This window comes from Euprymna scolopes, chromosome 21, assembly GCF_053919585.1.
Source record: "Euprymna scolopes isolate OS-2025 chromosome 21, ASM5391958v1, whole genome shotgun sequence".
NCBI lineage: Eukaryota > Metazoa > Mollusca > Cephalopoda > Sepiida > Sepiolidae > Euprymna > Euprymna scolopes.
This window is the reverse complement of record NC_136502.1, coordinates 113,400,629-113,420,965: the sequence shown is the minus strand read 5'-3', so window position 1 is coordinate 113,420,965 and position 20,337 is coordinate 113,400,629. Positions and strand designations below refer to the sequence as shown.

The window sequence follows — 20,337 nt, the reverse complement described above, 5'->3', positions numbered from 1 at the left end:
CATGTAAAAGAAATGTAACCGTCAACCGTATTAGTAAAAAGCAAAAGTCGTAATTGTAACGAAAAATCTAGAGGTGGGCATAATGTTTTAACCCCCCCCCCCAAAAAAAAAATGTTCATGTTTGCACGTGTAAAAGAAATGTAACCGTCAATCTTACTAGTAAAAAAATTAAGCAAAAGTTTTGGTTGATTGTGCACCTTTGCTACCTCTCTCTCTAGACCCCTTTCTCTTCTCTCTCTCTCTCTCACCCTCTTTATCTACTCTCTCTCTCTCACCCTCTTTCCCTTCTATCTATATTAGCACTTATCAAGGCCAATAGGCAACTCGAGGATCAACTCGACGATGAGAGTTCAAACGTGCACAGTAGTCAAATTTGGGAAAGAGGATGGAACAACTTTCTCTTCTGCCTCTCTCTCACACTCTTTATCTTCTCTCTCTCTCTCACCCTGTTTCTCTTCTCTCTGTATTAGCACTTATCAAGGCCAATAGGCAACTCGAGGTTAAATTCAAGCCTCACGATCTCTTTTTTATTACATTACTAGACTACCCGTGACCCGTTGGGTCAGTATGTTATATTAGCTATGGAATTCATGTATGAGCGTGCCACTTGTGACATAAAGGAAATAGTTCTTTTACATAACAGAAACATTTCTATGAAAGTATATTAAAATAAAAAATCACGGATGGATCACTTAAACATGAAAAAAAATCCTCGCTATTCGTGTAAAGTTACCTATTTTTCCGAATAATCGCTCAAAAATTGAAAATTAAACATGATTTTTCTACGAATTTAACGCCGACGAAAGTCATTTAGCAGCAAAAACGCACATGAACCTACCGATGAGAAATATAAGAATGAAAAACCCATATTGGAATCCTTCAACCAAGTTATAGAAATTTAAAATCTAGAAAAAAAAATTAATAAAATCTGAAGCAAAAAATAAAACCTAAATAAATAAAATAAAATAAAACTAATATTGAAACAGATTAGTAAATATGTCAAAAAATTTACCGTTCTCACACAACTATTTTGTATCTAGAAATGTAAACAAAAAATAAAAAAGAAGGAAGGAAAAGGGACGGATAGAGAGTAGTAGTAGTAGTAGTAGTAGTAGTAGTCTTGGCTTTACTACAATTGTTTTTATGTTTGTCAACGGGTTAAAGTTGTTTAGTTGTAAGAAAATAGTGACAGTATAGTTGTAATAAAGAACAGTTGCAAAACACCCCCACTCTTCCCATGTTAAATAATAATTTCGAAATAATAGCATTAATATTTCAGTGCACAGGTCAAAATCTGCAAAAGAAGCGATTTGTATTTATTTGTTTACGTTGTTATGACTTAATGTTTATGCGCGCACGTGCAACCGGATGTCGTAAACCGGAAAGTGGGTTACATCACTCGTTACAAAGTCATTTGAGTTTTATAATTATATAGATTAGGTATAGAACAGTTACCAAACACCTCCCTCCCCTCCACATGTTAAAAATATCTTTCAAAATAACTCTATTATTTCAGCACGGTGTCAAAAGAGCACAAGCACCCAAATATAAGAATGAAACGATGGTCTTCGTGCACTTTTGTCACCTCGCTATTCTAAAAAATTTTATTCAAGTTACATACAAGCTTCACAATATCTTTTTTTTGTTATTAAATTGTTGGGTGGAGGCACAGAATAGTTACCAAACACTCTCTCCTCTTTGAGGGGGGGGCGATATCACCGTGTTGGTAGTTCGAACATGCTTACATTTCTAAACCATGGTGCTTGTGCACTTTTTCCACCTCCTGTTTTTCAATATTTCATTCAGGTTAAATACAAGCTTCACAATATCTTTTTTATGAATTTGTTAGGTAGAAGCACAGAATAGTTACTAAACACTCTCCCCTCCCATGTTAAGAATGGTCTTTAAAATAATAGTGTTATCATTTCAGCACGGTGGCAAAAAAACACAAGTACCCATGTTTTTCTTCGTGACAAGTTTTCATTTGGGGGGGGGGCAATACTGCCGTATCGGTATGGCGAACATGGGTAAATATCGATATTGAAATACCCTGTCCAAATCATCGCTAAAAAAATCGTCCGCATCCATCAAATTTAAACATCAAATTGGAAACTCGAAAACAAAATGAAACGATATCTTTTTTTTCTTTTTTTTTTTTGTTATGAAAAATGAAAAAGGAATGAAAAACTCCCAAAACTTTCAATGTTTTAATCAAAATAGAATTTGCTAAGAATGTTCAAGCCTTGAATTTTTTATGCGACAGTTTAAAGGCTTTGCCCATTTCGTTAATTTTTTGTAAACATAGCAATTTTAATCGTTTGTTAATTGCAGGCTAATTCGATTGTCGCCCTTTAACTCTGATAACTGGAGAGCGACACAGCCACGTCATCTCCTGTTTCTTATATCTCTCCCTTTTTTTCTGCTGAACTCTCGACGAGTCAACATGTAACAAGGAGCTCACTCCTGGTTGGCATGGCCACCCAACCAACTCTCCTAACTAACCGCAAGTAATGTTACTCCTTTCTCAACGAACTCTTATTCCTATGTATATCCTTATTATTTCTCGTATATTTATGTAAATAAATCTACATTCTATCACTAATATATATCGGTATGTTTTGGTCATCATGCGATTTGCTGGCCTGGTCCAGGGGATTAATGGACTATCTCATGACGTCACTTCCTCTAGTGACGTCACTTCCAGTATCAAGTACCGGTGCCCGGCACGCGACCGAGCTGGATGTGTATAACGTCCTACCGTTAAGCAATCGTATTCTCAACTCGACTTTGCATGTAATACAGGGTGATAAAAAAGAAAACAAAAAAAAAACAAAAGAGGCCATCTAGAACATATGCTGTAGAATGGAGAAAAAAGGCCGAAGATCCTAGTATTTTGATGTGATATTTTTAATATAATAAACTAGTTATGACCAAAGTTTCATTTCATTTGGACAAAACAGTAAGAAACGGGGCATAATTAGAGATGGGCCCGTTTCATCCTGTATATGTGAATACATGTTTCGTTCCTACAAATCCTGTGTTCCTTTCGTTTATTACCATTTAAGCCCATAACAATAGTGTAGTGCTTATGTTTACACATTGGCGTCCAAAATGAACTGAGTAAAATCGTTTGTGCGCATATCGTTTGCGCATTCACTATCCTGAATAAATACAAATAATTCTATTTTGAACCAAACAAAAATTTCTAAATTTATTGGAAATGGTCTTTCTGGGAGCCACTTCCATCCCTTAAAAAGCTAGATTTTTCTTTGATAAACCAGCCAAAATCCACAAACCGGCGTACTTGGTGCCAGTCTGGCTTTTTAAGGGATCGAAGTAGCTCACAGAAAGACCATTTCGAATAAATTCAGAAAGTTCTCTATTTTATCCAAATTATAATTATTTGTTTTATTCAGAATACTATGTTCGCAAAACGAGTTTAGTCATTTCATTTTGGACCCCGACAAGTGAACATCGGCCACTAGAGCAGCGAATAAAACGATAATCGTTAAAAAAAAAACGAAAAAAAAAAAACGAAAAAAAAAAACACTCGTTTTTAATATTTGTATAACTAAAATAGAAATTACACTACGGACACACGATGATTTATTGTTGGATGATAGAGAAAGGGAGAAAGATAGGGAGATAGAGAGAGAATTAAAAAAATCGCTCGTTCTTAGTATTTTTTTCTAACTAAAAGAGAAAATCCTGATTTATTAGTAGACTAGGGAGGGGTACCCGGCGTTGCCCGGGTGTTTGTGCGGGGGGGGGGGGTTAAAAAAAATAAGTATGAGGATCGAACCCGAACTCTTGAGGCAAAGTTGTAAATTAAAGTGTGAAAAAAAAAAACAAAAAAAAAAGTGCGATGTTAACCATTGCCCCACCGCGAGATGCTAACGGAAACACGTTTGAATTTATTTAATTAGTTGGATTTAGCAGGTGTCCGTTTTAATGAGTTAATGAAGTCAACTGTGGGATAGTATTCATTTACTGCTGAACGCTTTTTTCCCCCACCCCAAGATGTTATAGGAAAAAGACTAACCCACATGGGGCGAGCGACAAATATTGAATATTTATCTTCCCGAAATCGAGCAAATTAAATAGACCGGCCAGCTTCGTTGTTAACTGTGAGATATTACGATTTCTATGTGATATAAAAAGTATTTAAAAGTTGTTAAGCGAGCGACCGCTTCTCTGAAAAAAGGCTTTTGTTGACATACAGAAAAAGCGAACGCACATACATACACACATTTTCGCTTATATATATATATATATAGATTACTCGCGCACACACATAAGCAGATAGACAAAAACAGAAGGACAGGGATTATTTATTGTATTTATTTATTTTTTTATTATTATTAAACTTTGCTTTTACAAAGAGAGAGACAGGGAGACAGACATGTGTAGATTTTTTTTAACTTTGCTTGTGCATCCCCGCAGTGACTTAGTCCAAAATATATTGCAGTCTACATTGTAAAGAACATACTGTTGGCTTTATAAAATTATTTTTTTTATATATAACCAGTTTGAATTTAAGCTTAAAATGAAAAAGTCAAGTATCATAGTTCACTTGTGTTCCGAACAGAAACATTCATTTCGAACACGTCCCTCTCATATCAAAGAACTTACTCTTGATTTTATGTCTAGCCTTTCGGCTTGTGTGGTAATAAAACTTTTCAGATGCACTTGTGGTGTTAGACTGTGTAAGGTGTTAACTTTGGACAAAATCGCCTGCTCCTCCTTTCATCGGATTATTTCGATTATCGATTTTTATTCAAGATATTCCTATACAAAACCTAAGAACACTGCCAGGCATATAAAGTACCTTCGTGTTAAGTTTCATAAAAATCGGCCTAGCCGTTTTGAAGTCTATAGGAAACGAACACACAGACACACAAAATTCCTTTTATATAATAAGGAGATAGATTACTGGCTATATAAAGTGCACTATTTAAACTTTGTTTGGCTTTTCTTACTTTAATGGAATAAAAAGTAGTTAAACCTAATTTTCCCAATCTTTGCTTTCAGACGATTTTTATCGCTCAAATTAGACTCAAAATTTAATTGTTAGTCGGACCAAAAATCCTTTGATCCACAGTATCAATTATCAATCTTCATTTATTTCCAATGAGCAGAACTACATTGGAGGGTTTAACAAAAATTTCAAAACATTGTATGCAATTTACCAGGCACCTCAGCTAGCATTGTGACTTTAATTTTCACACTCTAAATTGAACAGAACCCTTTTAACGTTCAGAATTTGGTGATCACTTCCACTACCAACAATAAGTGTTAAATATTGAGCGAGTAGATCCAGCCGTATATAATTTGATTAGCTGAAACTAACAATAAATGAAAGATCAGCCGCGGGAAACTTGGTGAACTCTAAGGTTAGTTTTTACTCTGTTGTGGGAATTGAGAAAAACGAATGTGACGTCACACGGTTTAAAGAGAGAGTGGATGAGAGAAGTCATCAGTTTATTGGAACCTTAGAAGTGCGAACATGTTATTTAATATATATATATATATATATATATATATATATATATATATATATATATATATATATAAATTAGTGATTCTTGATCTCTGTCTCACACCCCACCACATTGTCACAGCAGGACAGAAATTAAGGCGGCAGAAAAAAAACAAACAAGCAAATAGATTGAATTTGCAGAAGAGCAGAGAGGAAGGTGACACGTGAGAAATCACTATAATACCAATAATTGTAGAAGCAAACCTACCGAACGAAAATTGAAAAAATTTTTTTCACAATATAGTTCAGAAGGTGATCTATAAACTGTAATAATTGTTTAAAATTTGGTCGAAAAAATGCAGTTCTAAATGACTAAAACTGTCACTTAACCATTTAACTGTTTGAATGATACATATACACACGCACTGTTTTGCTGTATCACAGCTCTCCAGTGTGGCAAGACTTGCACCCATCCCAAGTAAGGAATCAAACCTACAGCCATCTAGTTGGTAGTCTAACCTCCTAAGCCATAGGATCAGCACGCAAAACGTAACTAGGCATGTGTCTTTTACACATACACAAATATACATTTATATGTTTAACTACCTTAGCTTTTAAAGTTTTGATATGTGTATGGACTTAGCTCAGATGGTAACAAATAACACTGGAGCACAGTGTTTTGGTTTCGATTCTAGCTGAAGTCACCCAAGTTTTTTTTTTTTTCGCTTTTGAAATCACTGTTATGTATTAGGTGAATCCGGTGACTCGGTTCCTTATGTAGAATGTTCCGGGTTGGTTACCTATCTCCACATAACCCTCACATATCCAGGAGTGACTATATTAAGAAATTCGTTTGTTATCATTTCTAACATTTGGAAAGTGTCTATAAGATAGTGTGGTACAAGAATAGGTACTATTTCTGCAGTTGTTAGATTTCCCCACATGAAAAAGCTAAATTTGTGCCTAGAAGTCGAAATCCGCTGACTGTTGCCAAATGAACTTAATACAATACAAATAACTCTTATTCTTTCTTTCTCCCTTTTCTTTTATGTATTAATGATTTTTTGTTTTTGTTTTTTAAATGAACGCTTTCTTCCTTTCACTCTTTGGTGCTACAAGAAAGAAACATACAGTTGAGATTTTTTTTCGTACAGAGTAGACGCATGCCAGTCAGGAATTGACAGGGCAAATTTTTTATGCTTTGCGAAATGCTGTAATGAAAAACACTATTTTTTTATATATAAATACTCCTTCATTGTGTTTACCAATTATTATAGTGCCATTCCTGATAAACTCAGATAATTAATTCTCCGAAGAAAATTAATGATGTCATACAATGACTATGTTTTACCCTTTCATTAAAGGGAATGCGATTATCATTTCTTTATCACTTGTGGTGCTATGTCAGCACGATACGACTACCCCTTTGAGACATTCCCAGTAGCTATTTTGGATCCTGCGTCCACAGTAGTATCATAAGAGTGCTCAACAAAGAGTAGAGCTGCATTTTAGTATCATTTTTTTAAAATTTGCATAAACACAAGAGATACAAGGAAAGTGGATTTTGAATTAAGTTGCAGCTGAAACATGTATGCACATATGTAGCCAAAAATGTTTGTGTGAATAAAACATCTGTACTAAAATATTATGCAGAAAATAACAACCAATGTTTTTCAATGGATTCGTCAATAAAATTCGTCATGTATTTTGGGGGAAAATAAGCTTTGTTCTAATATGTCAGCTTAGATGCTATTTAGATCCAACTTTTAAAATCTAGAAGAATAACATTATATATGTTAAATTTTAAGAACGTTTTCATGGATGGCATTTTTAAGGGTGGGCCTGTCACTCTGTAGATTGCACTTGGACCACTGGGTAATGGATGTGCATATTTTCATTTTTCTGGGATCTGACGATGCGATTAGCAACAAATACCAGAAATATCGTCTTTTGAGAAAAATTGTTCGATTGCTGCGGAACTCTGGCGTATATAAAAAATAAATCTATATATCTATAAAAGTGAGAATGTATGTATGTATGTATGTATGTATGTGTGTGTGTGTGTGTGTGTGTGTGTGTGTACGTGCGAGGACACTTTTAAATCTATACACTCAATGATTGTTTCTATCTACAAACTTGAAATTTGTTATGTAGAGTATTCAGACACGTGACAAGTTTTTAATCTGTTTTTATCTGGAAAAAAGGGCTGCTAAGGAGTCAAAATTGGAACTTGGTAGTCATCGGATTTTTATCTGTTTATCAACTGTTCACAAGTGCGCATGCGTGAATGACTCACAAGAATGTGTCAAGCTATCCTAATGGTTATCGTACTTGACTCACTGTCTTTAGATTTTGGTTTCGATCTCAGCTTGAGTATTTTTTTTTTTTTACTAGAAATGAACCGTTTAGAAAAAGCACAATACTCGCATATCCATGTCTCAGTTTTTGTCTGTTTTTATTATTATCATTATTTTTATTATCATTATTATTATTATCATTATTATTATCATTATTATTATTATTATTATTATTATTATCATTATTATCATCATTATCATTATTATTATCGTTATTATTGTTATTATTATTATTATCATTATTATTATCGTTATTATTATTATCATTATTATTATTATTATCGGCTCACATGGAGCTTTCACACAAGTCAGCAAACGATCTGATTGGAGACCTGTGGTGTTCTCTGGGAACTGAGTGACAACAAGTCTCCCCAGACGTCCAGCTCTCTCCTCCTCCTTCGATAGCATTTGCAAATAGATTTGCATCATCGCAACAGCCTCTTACCATTAATTTCTCGCTGGTAGTGGCCATTGGTTTATACTGGAATTTGAGTGGCACTAAGCCTCCCCAAGATCCCAGGTCTCTTCGCATTTGTCCAGCAGAGGTCTGGCCAGTATTCCCTCCTCGGTCTGTCCATCCTCCTTGACTCTTTTCGGCTCTTTGGTATCACTTTTTTTTTGGGGGGGGGGGGGCGGTGGTGAAATAATGGAGAGATGCATGATGGGGGGGGATAGAACATGTAGATCTGCAGCTTCGGTGTTCTTCATTCCCGTAACGCTTCTTCGTTATATTGTCTTGTTATTCTCCGCATTCAAGGGTTTAATATTTCAGCCGTTTTCCTTATCGTTAGGCGTTGTTTTATTATTATTATTATTATTATTCATTACTTCAGTTTTTTGTGTGTGTGTGTTTGTGTGTGTGTGTGTGTGTGTGTGTGTGTGTGTGTGTGTGTGTGTGTGTGTGTGTGTGTGTGTGTTATCAGGAATTTAACGTTTATACCAGGCAACGCCGGGTGCATCTAGTAAAAAACAAAAAGAAAAACGATGAGTCGTCGGTTTTCTTTTCGACAACGCTTGTTTAAATTTTACTTTTTTTTTTACGCTTCAAAAACTTCCAGTTTCGGGCTGCAAACATAACGAAACAAAAAAAAAAACAAAAAAAAACGAAATCTCAGCTCAGCTACACGCGTGCAACAATGGATCCACCTGTCGACACAAATTGCCATTCTTTATAGTATCGCCAAAAAATTGTCAATTTTTTTTTTTCTATTTTTGCATATTTCGATGGATAAATCAATCAATAAGTTTGTAGCCTGAAACTATTATCATTGACTGAAAGTTGATCTGAAATGTTCGCTGTTATGATTGAACTACGTATTTGATATCGCGAGAAGAATCGGGTTAAATATATCGACAAGGGAAGTAGCTTATGTTTGAAGATAATGATTACATGCTAGTTGAAGTAGCTGCCTTCGTAGGGTGTGCGAGTTTTCCATATTCTTCCCATGATGTTTCATGCTTCAGAATTTCCACAAGGACCCGTGACATAACGGATTAAGCACGAGATAATTTTTTTTTTTACTCTCGTTCATCCCTAACAAGGGATATCGCCACTTGGACGCAAGGGGCTACTATTTGGGACCATGCCTAGATTAACAAGATGTTGGTTTACGTTACATTTAAACTTCTGCATATCAGTACAGTCAAGGAAGCAGGAATTCCAAAGTCTAACTGTTTGAGGGTAGAAACTATTAGAGTAGAAAGCTTTCTAGCATTTACGAACCTCAATAGTGAAGGGGCGTGCTTTTGCTGCCAAGCGGGTTTGTCAGGTATATGTATGTCGAAAGGGCACAAGTGCAATGAGTTCATCAGAGCACATACCATTAAAATACTTGTAAAACAGGCACAGATGCGGCGATGAGACAGGGCTTGTAGCTTAGTTGACAAAGTGGGACCTATTAGATTGGAGATTCTGTTGGACTCTATCCAAATGTAGCAACAATACTCCATGCATGAGTGAATGGTGGCTTTGTAGAGGTAATGGATTCTCTCAGGTGAGTAATCTTCTAGCAAGATAGAGAGAGCCCACCTTCTTTGCAGTAGCCTCCATAATCTCCTCCATGTGAGTGACACTTTTCTGGAGGTTGAAGGTTCAGTCTTCGATGCAGGCGATACTAAGTACGCAATTATGAATTGCTTAAGACGTCTACTTAGTCATGGCTGATGAAACGAGAGCATGCTAATCCCGTGGTTAAATAAAGAGTTTTGTTTGAGATTCTGCGCAGATTCCCGAATTCAACAAGATACACCTGAAGGATGGAACTTACACTGGGCGAAACGTTTGTGCAAATAACAATCAAGATAAGAATAGTAGTTTGAATAATCCAAATTATACAAATCTTTCCGTAATGAAGTCCAGAACTGGCGCTCCTTATTTTTTATGCTTCTCTCAGATTGGAGTACGCTGAAGTCTGTTGGAGTGCTCTCCCCCTGATATTTTCAGTAGCAATATGGAGGCTTCTTTATTTTTTAGTTTTAGTCCCATTACCCATATCTCTTTGTATTTCATTTCACTTCAATTGGTTCTCATGAAGGGATCTCTTCCTGGGGCTTATACTTGATTTCTGTGAGATGACCAGAACAGATTTTCCGGGATGACTCTGGTTGCCCTCCTAGGGGGCATTATAATGGGTAAAATTGCTCCAAATCGTTCATTCATTCATTTGTTCGCACTTTCCTTAATAACTACACCTTGGAATTTTTTGAAATTTTGCACAAACCCGACAGCTAAATCCCATCCCCACACTGTAGAGATCCCTAGATGTAAAAGATCTTTCTACTCCAGTAGTTTCTCCCCCAGAACTGCTAGACTCTGCAATTCCATTCCAGATCCCTGCTTCCCTAACTGTACTGACATGCAGAAGTTCAAGTGTAATGTGAACCGACATCTTGCTGCCCAAATCCCAACATAGTGTCCCAGTAGTTGCTGCCCCTGATAGTAGCCCCCTACACCAAAGTGGCAATGTGCCTTGTTTGAGGTGAAAATGTAATAAAAAATAAATAAATAAAAAAAATATAGTAGCCCAGCTTGTGAAGATAAGTTCTGGGACTAACTTATGTTTCAATGTCAGAGGCTTTGCACCGAGAATCCTTTTCAGTATTTCTTTTCACACGATGTAATTTTCTTTTAGAGGGTCCGGGGTTACCTGGATGAGGTTTTGTGCACTCTTTGTCCTTTCTTGTGAATTGTCTGATCACTTTAGTAGAAATGCGTATTGAAAGCTTTTTTGTTTTTGCGTTGACTATAACCACCTTCATGTTGACCCATGATTCGTTCTTGAAGTAATTTTGAAAAGTCTGATGCTGTTTTGGTTCGTTAGTTTCAAGATGCAATTTTAATGAGATACTTTAAGTTATTTCAGCACTATTCTTATCTGTAAATATAAATAAGCATATAATAATATTAGGAAAAATATTTATCTTTGTGTTTATTCTTTTCTGCCTTGTCTGTGTGTGTGCATATATATTATGCGTAACTACCCCCCCCCCTCACCACAGCAAAAAAACTTGAAAGAAAATACATAACATTTATGGATAGCATAATTTTTTTTTTCTGTTTACACTTATACGGAAGAAATCGACAACGACGCTATTTTTTTTTGGCGGGGGGGTCACAATGCTGCCACTCTCAAATTTCTTTTTTGCTTCATAGTATTTGTACGTAGGGATCCTGACAGCGATTATCAAAGTTAAATTTGTGGCAGATATTTTGACAGTCACCCCTACAACCAAAATGGGGTGTCTATTCCAAAAGCCGTTCTTAATATGGGGTTGTTGCCGGTGACCATTCTGAAAGCTGTTTTGAACATGAGGAGGCTGGGAGTGTCTCTTCTGTGTGTATGTGTGTATATATATATATATATATATATATATATATATATATGCGCAACTATCCCTCCACACACAACAAAAACCTTGCAAGAAAATACATAACATTTATGGTTAGCATATTTTTTTTTTCTGATTACACTTATACTGAAGAAATCGACAACGACACTATTTCTTTTTTTTTGGGGGGGGGTCACCTCTCTTTTTTATACAGGCCGTTTCCTTTTACATTTTTTTTCAATATCTATGCACACATTAACATCGCACAGATAACCCCCTAAACAAAAACAAACAAACAAAACAACCCTGAAACATAACATTTTTAATTACACTTACCATTGTTTACTTTTCGATTTCTGCATTAACCACTTCGAATTCAGTTGACGACCCAATAGCGTATGAATCTGTTTGTATTATAGACAAATTAAAGGCATTCTTCTTTAACATGAGGACATTTTTTCCTTTGGCTGCATAGTATTTGCCCCTCAGGATCCTGACAGCGATTGGAGCAAATATTCGGACAACCCCACACACCTTACCCACTCACATGATGGGGTGTCTATTCAAAGTGCCATTCTTAATATGGGAATATTGTGGGTGACCAGAAGATGTTGGGGATGTTCGTTCTGAAAGCCATTCTTAACATGAAAAGGTTAAGGGTTGGGTGGCAACAATAACAACCGTACTTTATTGTTTTTACGACGGGGAGGCCTGTTTGATTATAAACCAATTGTTTTGTTTTTTTTAAGATAAATCTTTACCTTAGATCCACCTACACACTTTACTTTAAAATGATGACTTTTACATGTTGATTAAGAAAATGTCATTTTTATTTGGCGGATACAAGTAGTTTTCATGATATAAAGCCCTGTATTATGCACTGCAAATCACTGGCCACCAGATTAATATGCACAGGTGAGGAACAAATCTAATTATATCCGTCTGATACTGCCACTCTCAAATTTCTTTTTTGCTTCATAGTATTTGTACATAGGGATCCTGACAGCGATTATCAAGGTTAAATTTGTGGCAAATATTTTGACAGTCACCCCTACAACCAAAATGGGGTGTCTATTCCAAAAGTCGTTCTTAACATGAGGTTGAGTGTTGGGTAACAAAAACAATAAAAACAACAACCACCATACTTTAATTTTTTTTTATGAGAGGAGAGGGGGGAATGCTTCCACCGGGCAACGCCAGTGAAGGGGCACTGCTAGTATATATATATATATATATATATATAATGATGAATTGCATTTTCTTTATTGTGAAGTGGATCTTATTGAGTACAAATTTTTTTTTTTTTTTTCAATATTAACAAAGTTTTCTGTGCTATACTATAATCCATTCATACATGAATTCCAGATTTTTCCTTTGGCTTCACAGATTATTATTTTATTAATTAATTAACTAATTAATTAATTGATTTTTTTTATCTGTTATATTAATATACTGTCAAATGTCCTTTTTGACTCCTAGACTGCTTCTATGCTGTTAGGATGATTAAAGATAGCTCCAAATTTCTAGAGGTCATGATCAACGTTTTTTTTTTTTACATAGGCGTCACCACTTATCAAGGTCGAGAGGTCACTCAAGGATAAGGGTTAAAGAGTGTAGAGTAGTCAAAAGGACAATATAGTAATCGATAGTAATGGAAGTTCGGTAAATTTGTTAACTTAAGTGGAACGGCTCATCAGAAACTTGTTCACGTTGGACTTGAAGACAACCATATTATAGACAGCTGGAAAGCAGGAAAACGGAAGACAATTCCACAGGCATGCAGTTCTAAGAAAGAAGCTTTGATCATGGAATCTACGTTTAGGTTTAGGCACAGATAAAGAGTGGGCAGAATTATTGATAGTGTTTTCAACTAGACGAGTGTTTCTTGTGAAAGTTTAGTGAGGGGGGGGACCATAGATTGAAGCTCAGTCGAACACTTTACATGAAAATAATGATCTCGACAGGGAGGAATAGAAGAATGTTGTCTAATGTTGTTCTCGGCTCCTCATCCACTGACTCCGTATTCTTAACATGTACCTTGATCGAAGATTATATGGGAATATCAGGTGCTCAATAGAAAATGCGGTTTTCTTGACCTTGCAAGCTTAGAACTGAAATCAACCTGCAAATATAACGAATGTAATAGACAGTTGTTGTGATCTGTGTCGACCATACACTGCATAGCGATGCAGATTAAATTGTAAAATAGAAACGATGAGCATTGTTGATATGATGGATACTAGCAGGACTTGTGGAAATTCCACAGGCGACTCATTCATATGTAATATATTGATGTTGGCATTCTGTAGATGTTTAGTGTAAATGGAGACGCTTTGATATTGTTGTAGCTTTTTTGTTAAAACTGCAAAAGTATTTATCTAAGCTAGCACGACTGCCCGGCAATGGCCAGTCGTAAAGTACGCTTAAATATGATATTTTAACTCTTGCAAATTTCGTATATATTATTATAGAGTTAATGTTCTACTGATTTTTACATATTATAAAGTTGGGATTTCAAAAATAAATAAAAAATATGTCCATATGACTTGGGTGCATTAGTTTAAATCGAAACTGAAATAAAAACTTACGAAAAAAAAGTGTGTGTGTGTGTGTGCACACATAACTTGAGTTCCTTCAGCCATAATAGAAACCAAAATTTATGAAGAATTCTTGATAAAATTATTTACAAAAAAAAATAGATGACTTAAGTGCTATCAGCTATAATCAAAATCGAAACGTATGAAGAATTCTTGGTAAAATTATTTATGAAAAGAAATTGAAGTATATAACAATTAAATAATCCGTATGTAAGCGTGACACAGAAAATAACACACACGCTGTCGTATTAATATATAGATTAGTGTAGTCTATGCAAGTTTAAATAGGCGAGTAGAAAGTGAATCAGCTTCATAACTCTCACTTCTCTTACTTTGTCCTTTAGTCCTCACATTCCAGGAGCGATGTTTCAGGCAAAGGAAGACGTGCTGTTTTCTGGGTCAGTATATATCCATCTCACACTTGTCTTTGGCAAGTTTTTGACTTTGAAGTAATATTTTTTAGCTCCTTATATCAAGTGGCTTCATGCCTTGTCTGAAGCGATTTCCATAAAATCATTGTTTTTTTCTTTATTGTTGCAAAAATGAGTTTTCGTTAAAAACCTATAACTACTTTCTGTCTTTATCAAATTTCAACAATAAGCAATGTTATCTAATTGGCATGTCAAAATTAGTTAAATATTACTACATTATTGCATAAAACATGCACTTTGTACAAATAGATGACTGTGTGACATCCACCATTAATTGTAACAAGGCTGACAGACTTACTTCCCCTGACTTAATGCTGTTAAATTATATAAACACTTGAAAATTTTGCAAAACTATTTTCATTAATAATTAATTTTTTATCTTATCGTTTTTTTGTAATTTTTGGATATTTCCACTACTTCGACATGATAATTCAGTAGATACCATTGGTTTCACATGAAATTCAATATTTCAATTTTCGAATTTCGCAACAATAATAAAGAAGCACCAATGTATTTTTTATTCAAAATCAGAATTTACTATCACAGACGACTGATAAGTTCCTTAAACGTTATTGCATTTCTTTTCTTGTCTGTGTGTGTGTGTGTGTGTGTGTGTGTGTTTCTATTGGCATATACATTTTTTTATGTATTTTTTGCTGTAAATATGGATTTTTTTTAATATTCTGACACAGTTTTTATTCAGCTGCACTCACAAAGTAATTAGAAAATCAGATTTGAATACAGAAAACCTAAACAAACACCTGGATCCGTGCGTATGAGCATGAACAAATGTAATGTCTGAACTAGCAAAAAAAAAAAATACTTCCATAATTTACTTTAGCTTGTAAACAGTTACAAATTTTATAATGAGACCTAGCAGGGTAGCCTGACGTTGCCCGGGATTGAATGCTCAGCAAATTATTCAACAGACTCCCATATTTTTATTGTTATCGAAATAGATGAAATAGCCCATTTTTCAATCAAATCGATTGATTACCTGCCCTAATTGGGGACCCATCACGGTGCACCAGGAGGAAGCTTTACATGCCTTTTGCAGTTATTAAGTTCACAATAAATTGTAGTCTACATTGCACTGTAGAGAACCTACTGTTGATTTTATAAACTTTTTTTGATATATATATAATGGTTTGCATTAAAGTTTAAAGTGTAGAAGTAAAGTATCATGCTTCAATTGTGCTCTAAACAGAAACATTCATTTCTAATGCGCCTATATCATATCAAAGAAACTACTGTTGATTTTATATGTTGGGCCTTTCAGCTTGTGTGGTAATAAAACTTTTCAAATGCACTTGTGATGTTAGGCTCTGTAAAATGTTAACTTTGGTCAAAATCACCTGTTCCTTCTTTCATCATATTTTTTCGATTATCGATATTTATTGAAGATATTTCGATACAAAAGATATTTAAGAATACTTCCAGGTATACAAAGTACCTATGTGTGAAATTTCATAAAAATCGGTCCAGCTGTTTTCGAGTCCATAGGGAACGAACTCAAACACAGACACAGTTCCTTTAATATAATCTGGTGTTACCTGATCAAATTGTCTTAAAATAGTGACCTCCTGACTAAAATGCACTGCACCTAAATGTTAGTGTTTTTTTTTTCCTTTTTTGCAAAACTCAAAAACATTTGTCCCCCTCCCCCTTTTCCGCCCTTTTTTCTATCCCTCCCCTCTTTTCTTTTCTTCCCCTTTCTTTACTGTGGCCTTGTTGGTGAAGCATTAGAATACGCTGACTGTCCCCCTACAGAGGGTAAAAGTCCCTGAATGCGGCCACCTGTTAGCCGTGGGTGGCAACTCATGATGTCTTAGGACAGGATCCTGGCGGTTGAAGGACTTGGAGGTCAGGATTTAGCACCCCCATATCTCAACACACCACTATGTGGATGAACACTCACAAGCACCTACAAGACTTTCCTAGAAGCAAGAAAGATAATAGAAGCACCAAAATACGCAGAGAAATAAGCAATTCATGGATAGAAATAAAAACAAAACACACAACAAATCATCCAATGGAATTGTTGTGGAATGAAACCAAATTATACCGAACTCCTTATAGTTATTTCACTCTTCAACCCAGCCATAATTTGCCTTCAAGAAACCTTCCTGAAATAAGAAGACAACATTAATATAAAGAACTACCAAATATTTGATTACACTCATAACACCGAGGGCAGGCCCTCCGGGGGAGTAACTATTCAAATCAGAAACGATATACCCCACAGCAAAATAAACATAACAACCAACAACCGAGCAATTGCCATTAACGTCACCCTACATAAAACAATGGCGGTATGCTCTCTCTATATACCACCAAATTATGATATGGATAAAAACGAATTGAAAAAATTGATTGACCAATTACCTACATCTTTCGTCCTTTTAAGAGAATCAATAGTCATAATATCCTATAGGGTGTAAAGAGTCTAATAAAAAGGGCAAAACATTGGAAGAGTTTATCAACGAAAATGATATAGGCTTCCTCAATGATGGTACACCTACACAAATCAACTTCTCTAGCAGAAATCATTCAGCCTAAGTTTATGTGACCCATCACTGTATATGGACTTTTATTGGAAAGTACATGGCGACACTTGTTGCAATGATCATTTTCCAATATTGATAGAAAACCCAAATTTAACAATGAAAAACTTCCCCAATGGAAACTAAATAAGGTCAACTGGCAACTATACAAAGAATAATGCAGGTATAGGTTGAATTACAGTCAAACTATGTCAGAGTAAAATTTTTTACAGAAACATTACTAGAAATTGAAAATGATCTGCAAGTTTTCAAATCATCTCCCATTTTGCTCTCGGTTCCGTGGAGGAATTCAATTTGCTGCAATAATTTTTCCTGCATTCTCTTTTAGCTGCCTTTGTTTCCTTGTTTTGAACAATTGCAGATCAACGTCAATCAACACTAATTAAGCATCTCCTGCAAAAATAACTCCAGAGTAACTGATAAAAACAAACAAAAAAAAACATAGCAAACTTTTTAGTTGAAACCGTTTCCCAAAACTCATTTAATCAAAATCATAACACAAAATTTATAACAATTAAGCAAAAATGCCGAACTAATCTTTAAATTGAAAAACCTAGAAGATTACAATAAACTGCTTGCATTAGCCGAATTAAAAGATTCTATTAAAAGATCCCACAAAACAGCTGTAGGACCAGACGAAATCCATTATGAATTCTTATGACCACTCCTTGATGCCTCTGTTCAGTCTCGAAAGAGAAATGATACTCCCTGTAGGGGCAGCTGCGCATGTAATTGTGAGGCAAGGGTTGCGCAATCCCCAACCACACCTCTCCTGAATCGGCATTGCTTGAGGACGACTGGAAACAATGCCGAGATAAGCAGAGAGCACATACAGCACCTGGAAGTCCTAAATGGTCACCCATTTAGTACTGACCAGGTTCAACGTTGCTTAACTTTGGTGATCCAGCGAGAACCGGTGTGTCTATGTGATTATGCCGCACTCTTTTCAAAATCACTAAAAATACTAAGAATTTACAACAAATCATGAATAGAAAGCAAATTCCCAGACTTTTGGAGACAAACTACCAATCCCAAAACCAAGAAAAGATGATTCGAACCCGCAAAACTACAGAATAATCTCATTAACTAGTTGCGTGTGCAAAATAATGGAAAGGATAGTAAATGACTTGTTTGGTATCTAGAATCCAACAACCTTATTTCCAACCTACAATGTGGTTTCCATAATAAAAGAAATGCAACTGATCACCTAGTTGAACTCGAAACAGCTATAAAGGAAGCATTTATCAGGAATGAGCACTTACCAGCAATCTATTTCGACCTTGAGAAAATTTATGATACTACATGGAAATATGGAATAATGAGAAACTTACATAAACTAGATTTAAAAGGCAGACTCCTAAAGGCAGGTTCCTACAATTTATTAAAGTATTCTTATCTGACCACAAATTTAGGGTCCGCATTGGCTCTGCTTATTCAGACACGATAAACCAGGAAGAGGGAGTCCCTCAAGGTAGCATACTATACATGAAACTATTCAATATTAAAATGGACAGCATAGTGAAATGTTTGGATCCTGGCGTTGAGGGATCTTTATCTGTAGATGACCTCCTGGTGTATTGCACGTTAAAGTATATGCAGATCATGGAGTGCAAACTCCAACAATGCTTAAATAAATTAGACATTTTCTAAATAAAAAATAACAAATGCATTCATTCATTTCTGTTAAGAGAAAATTCTTTTCAAGAGAAAATTTCACAATGACCCTCCACTGAAACGCGGAAGAATAGTAATCCCACTGTGGAAGAACACAACTTTCTGGGACTAATCACATTGATCCCCACCATCTGAAGAACCTAAGAAATAGTTGCAATAAAAGACTGCAACTACTACTTTCTGGAAATATTAATTCATTGTGTTTGGCTTCATCGTTTTGTGGATGATTCTGTTGTTTATGGTTTTGCAGAACATGATTGAGTTTTGAAAAAGGAAAAAAATAAAACAATGTTTGGTGCATTTTAAGCCAGGAAGTCAGTATTTTCGAACAGAAAAGTAGGGGAGAAAGAAAAATGAAGGACGGGGGGGGGAGCATGATTATGTTTTGCAAAGAGATTTTTAAATCTCTCTATTATGTAAAAGTCACTTTGTGTGTGTGCGAGTTTCTTCCTCATAGGCTCAGCCGTTTTGGAACCTATCTTTTGCAAATTTCATACAAAGCTAATTTATATATCTGGTAGTGTTCTTAGATGTGTTTTGTACAGAAATTCATCTAATAAGTATCGAAAATCGAAAAAATCCGATCTTTAAAATAGCTTTTCTCTCTTATAGTTAAAAGGGGAATATTTTACATTAAACCAGCCAAGGGAGATAATAAAATTTCAGCAAATCATTTTTTCTTAAAAGAAAAAAAAAGGTAGAGCATTCAACTACAAATCGAATGATCCCTTGTTCAAGCCCGGGTGTACCTCACAATTTTAATGTTTTTCTTATTAATGAGTTCAATTTACGATAAAAGCACAGGTACTATTTAAAATGGCCACAAATCAATTCTTCATTTGCATATTTTCAAATCTAAGCATTAATCAGAAGCGACTTTTCCAGGGCATTCATCGTCAAGCCCAAATATCAGCTGACGTGATATTGTAAATAAACACAGATGGAATTTGATGAACGACATTATCATTATTTTTTTATCTAAAAATTTTTTTTTTGCGAATCCGTCCACCGGGCAAATTATTCCTCGTAATATATAATAATCAATAGAGAATGGATTCTACAATAAAACATACGCAATTTGCATAAATTAAAATATCATGTTTAAGCGTATTGTATGACCAGGCAATGCCAGCTAGTTTAATATACAGTACATTTGAGTCAGGAAGCCGATATCTTCAGACTGCCTGATCTGATAGTACAGGGTGACCCAAAAAAAAACGGGCGCCAATTCTAATTAGGCCCCGTTTCTTAGTGTTTTGTTCGAATGAAATGAAACTTTGGTCATAACTAGTTTATTATATTCAAAACATCACATCAAAACACTAGGGTCTTTGGCCTTTTTTTCTCCGTTCTACAGCATATGTTTTAGATGACCTCCATTTAGCTTTTGTTTTTTGTTGGGGGGGG

At 35.3% G+C, this 20,337-nt stretch overlaps 1 protein-coding gene across 1 annotated transcript in view; it reads left to right on the top strand.

The window, feature by feature from the left end:
* Positions 1 to 20,337, top strand: part of LOC145242980 (protocadherin beta-15-like) — a 631,746-nt gene that overhangs the window by 147,482 nt on the left and 463,927 nt on the right. The gene's annotated exons all lie outside the window — the stretch shown is intronic.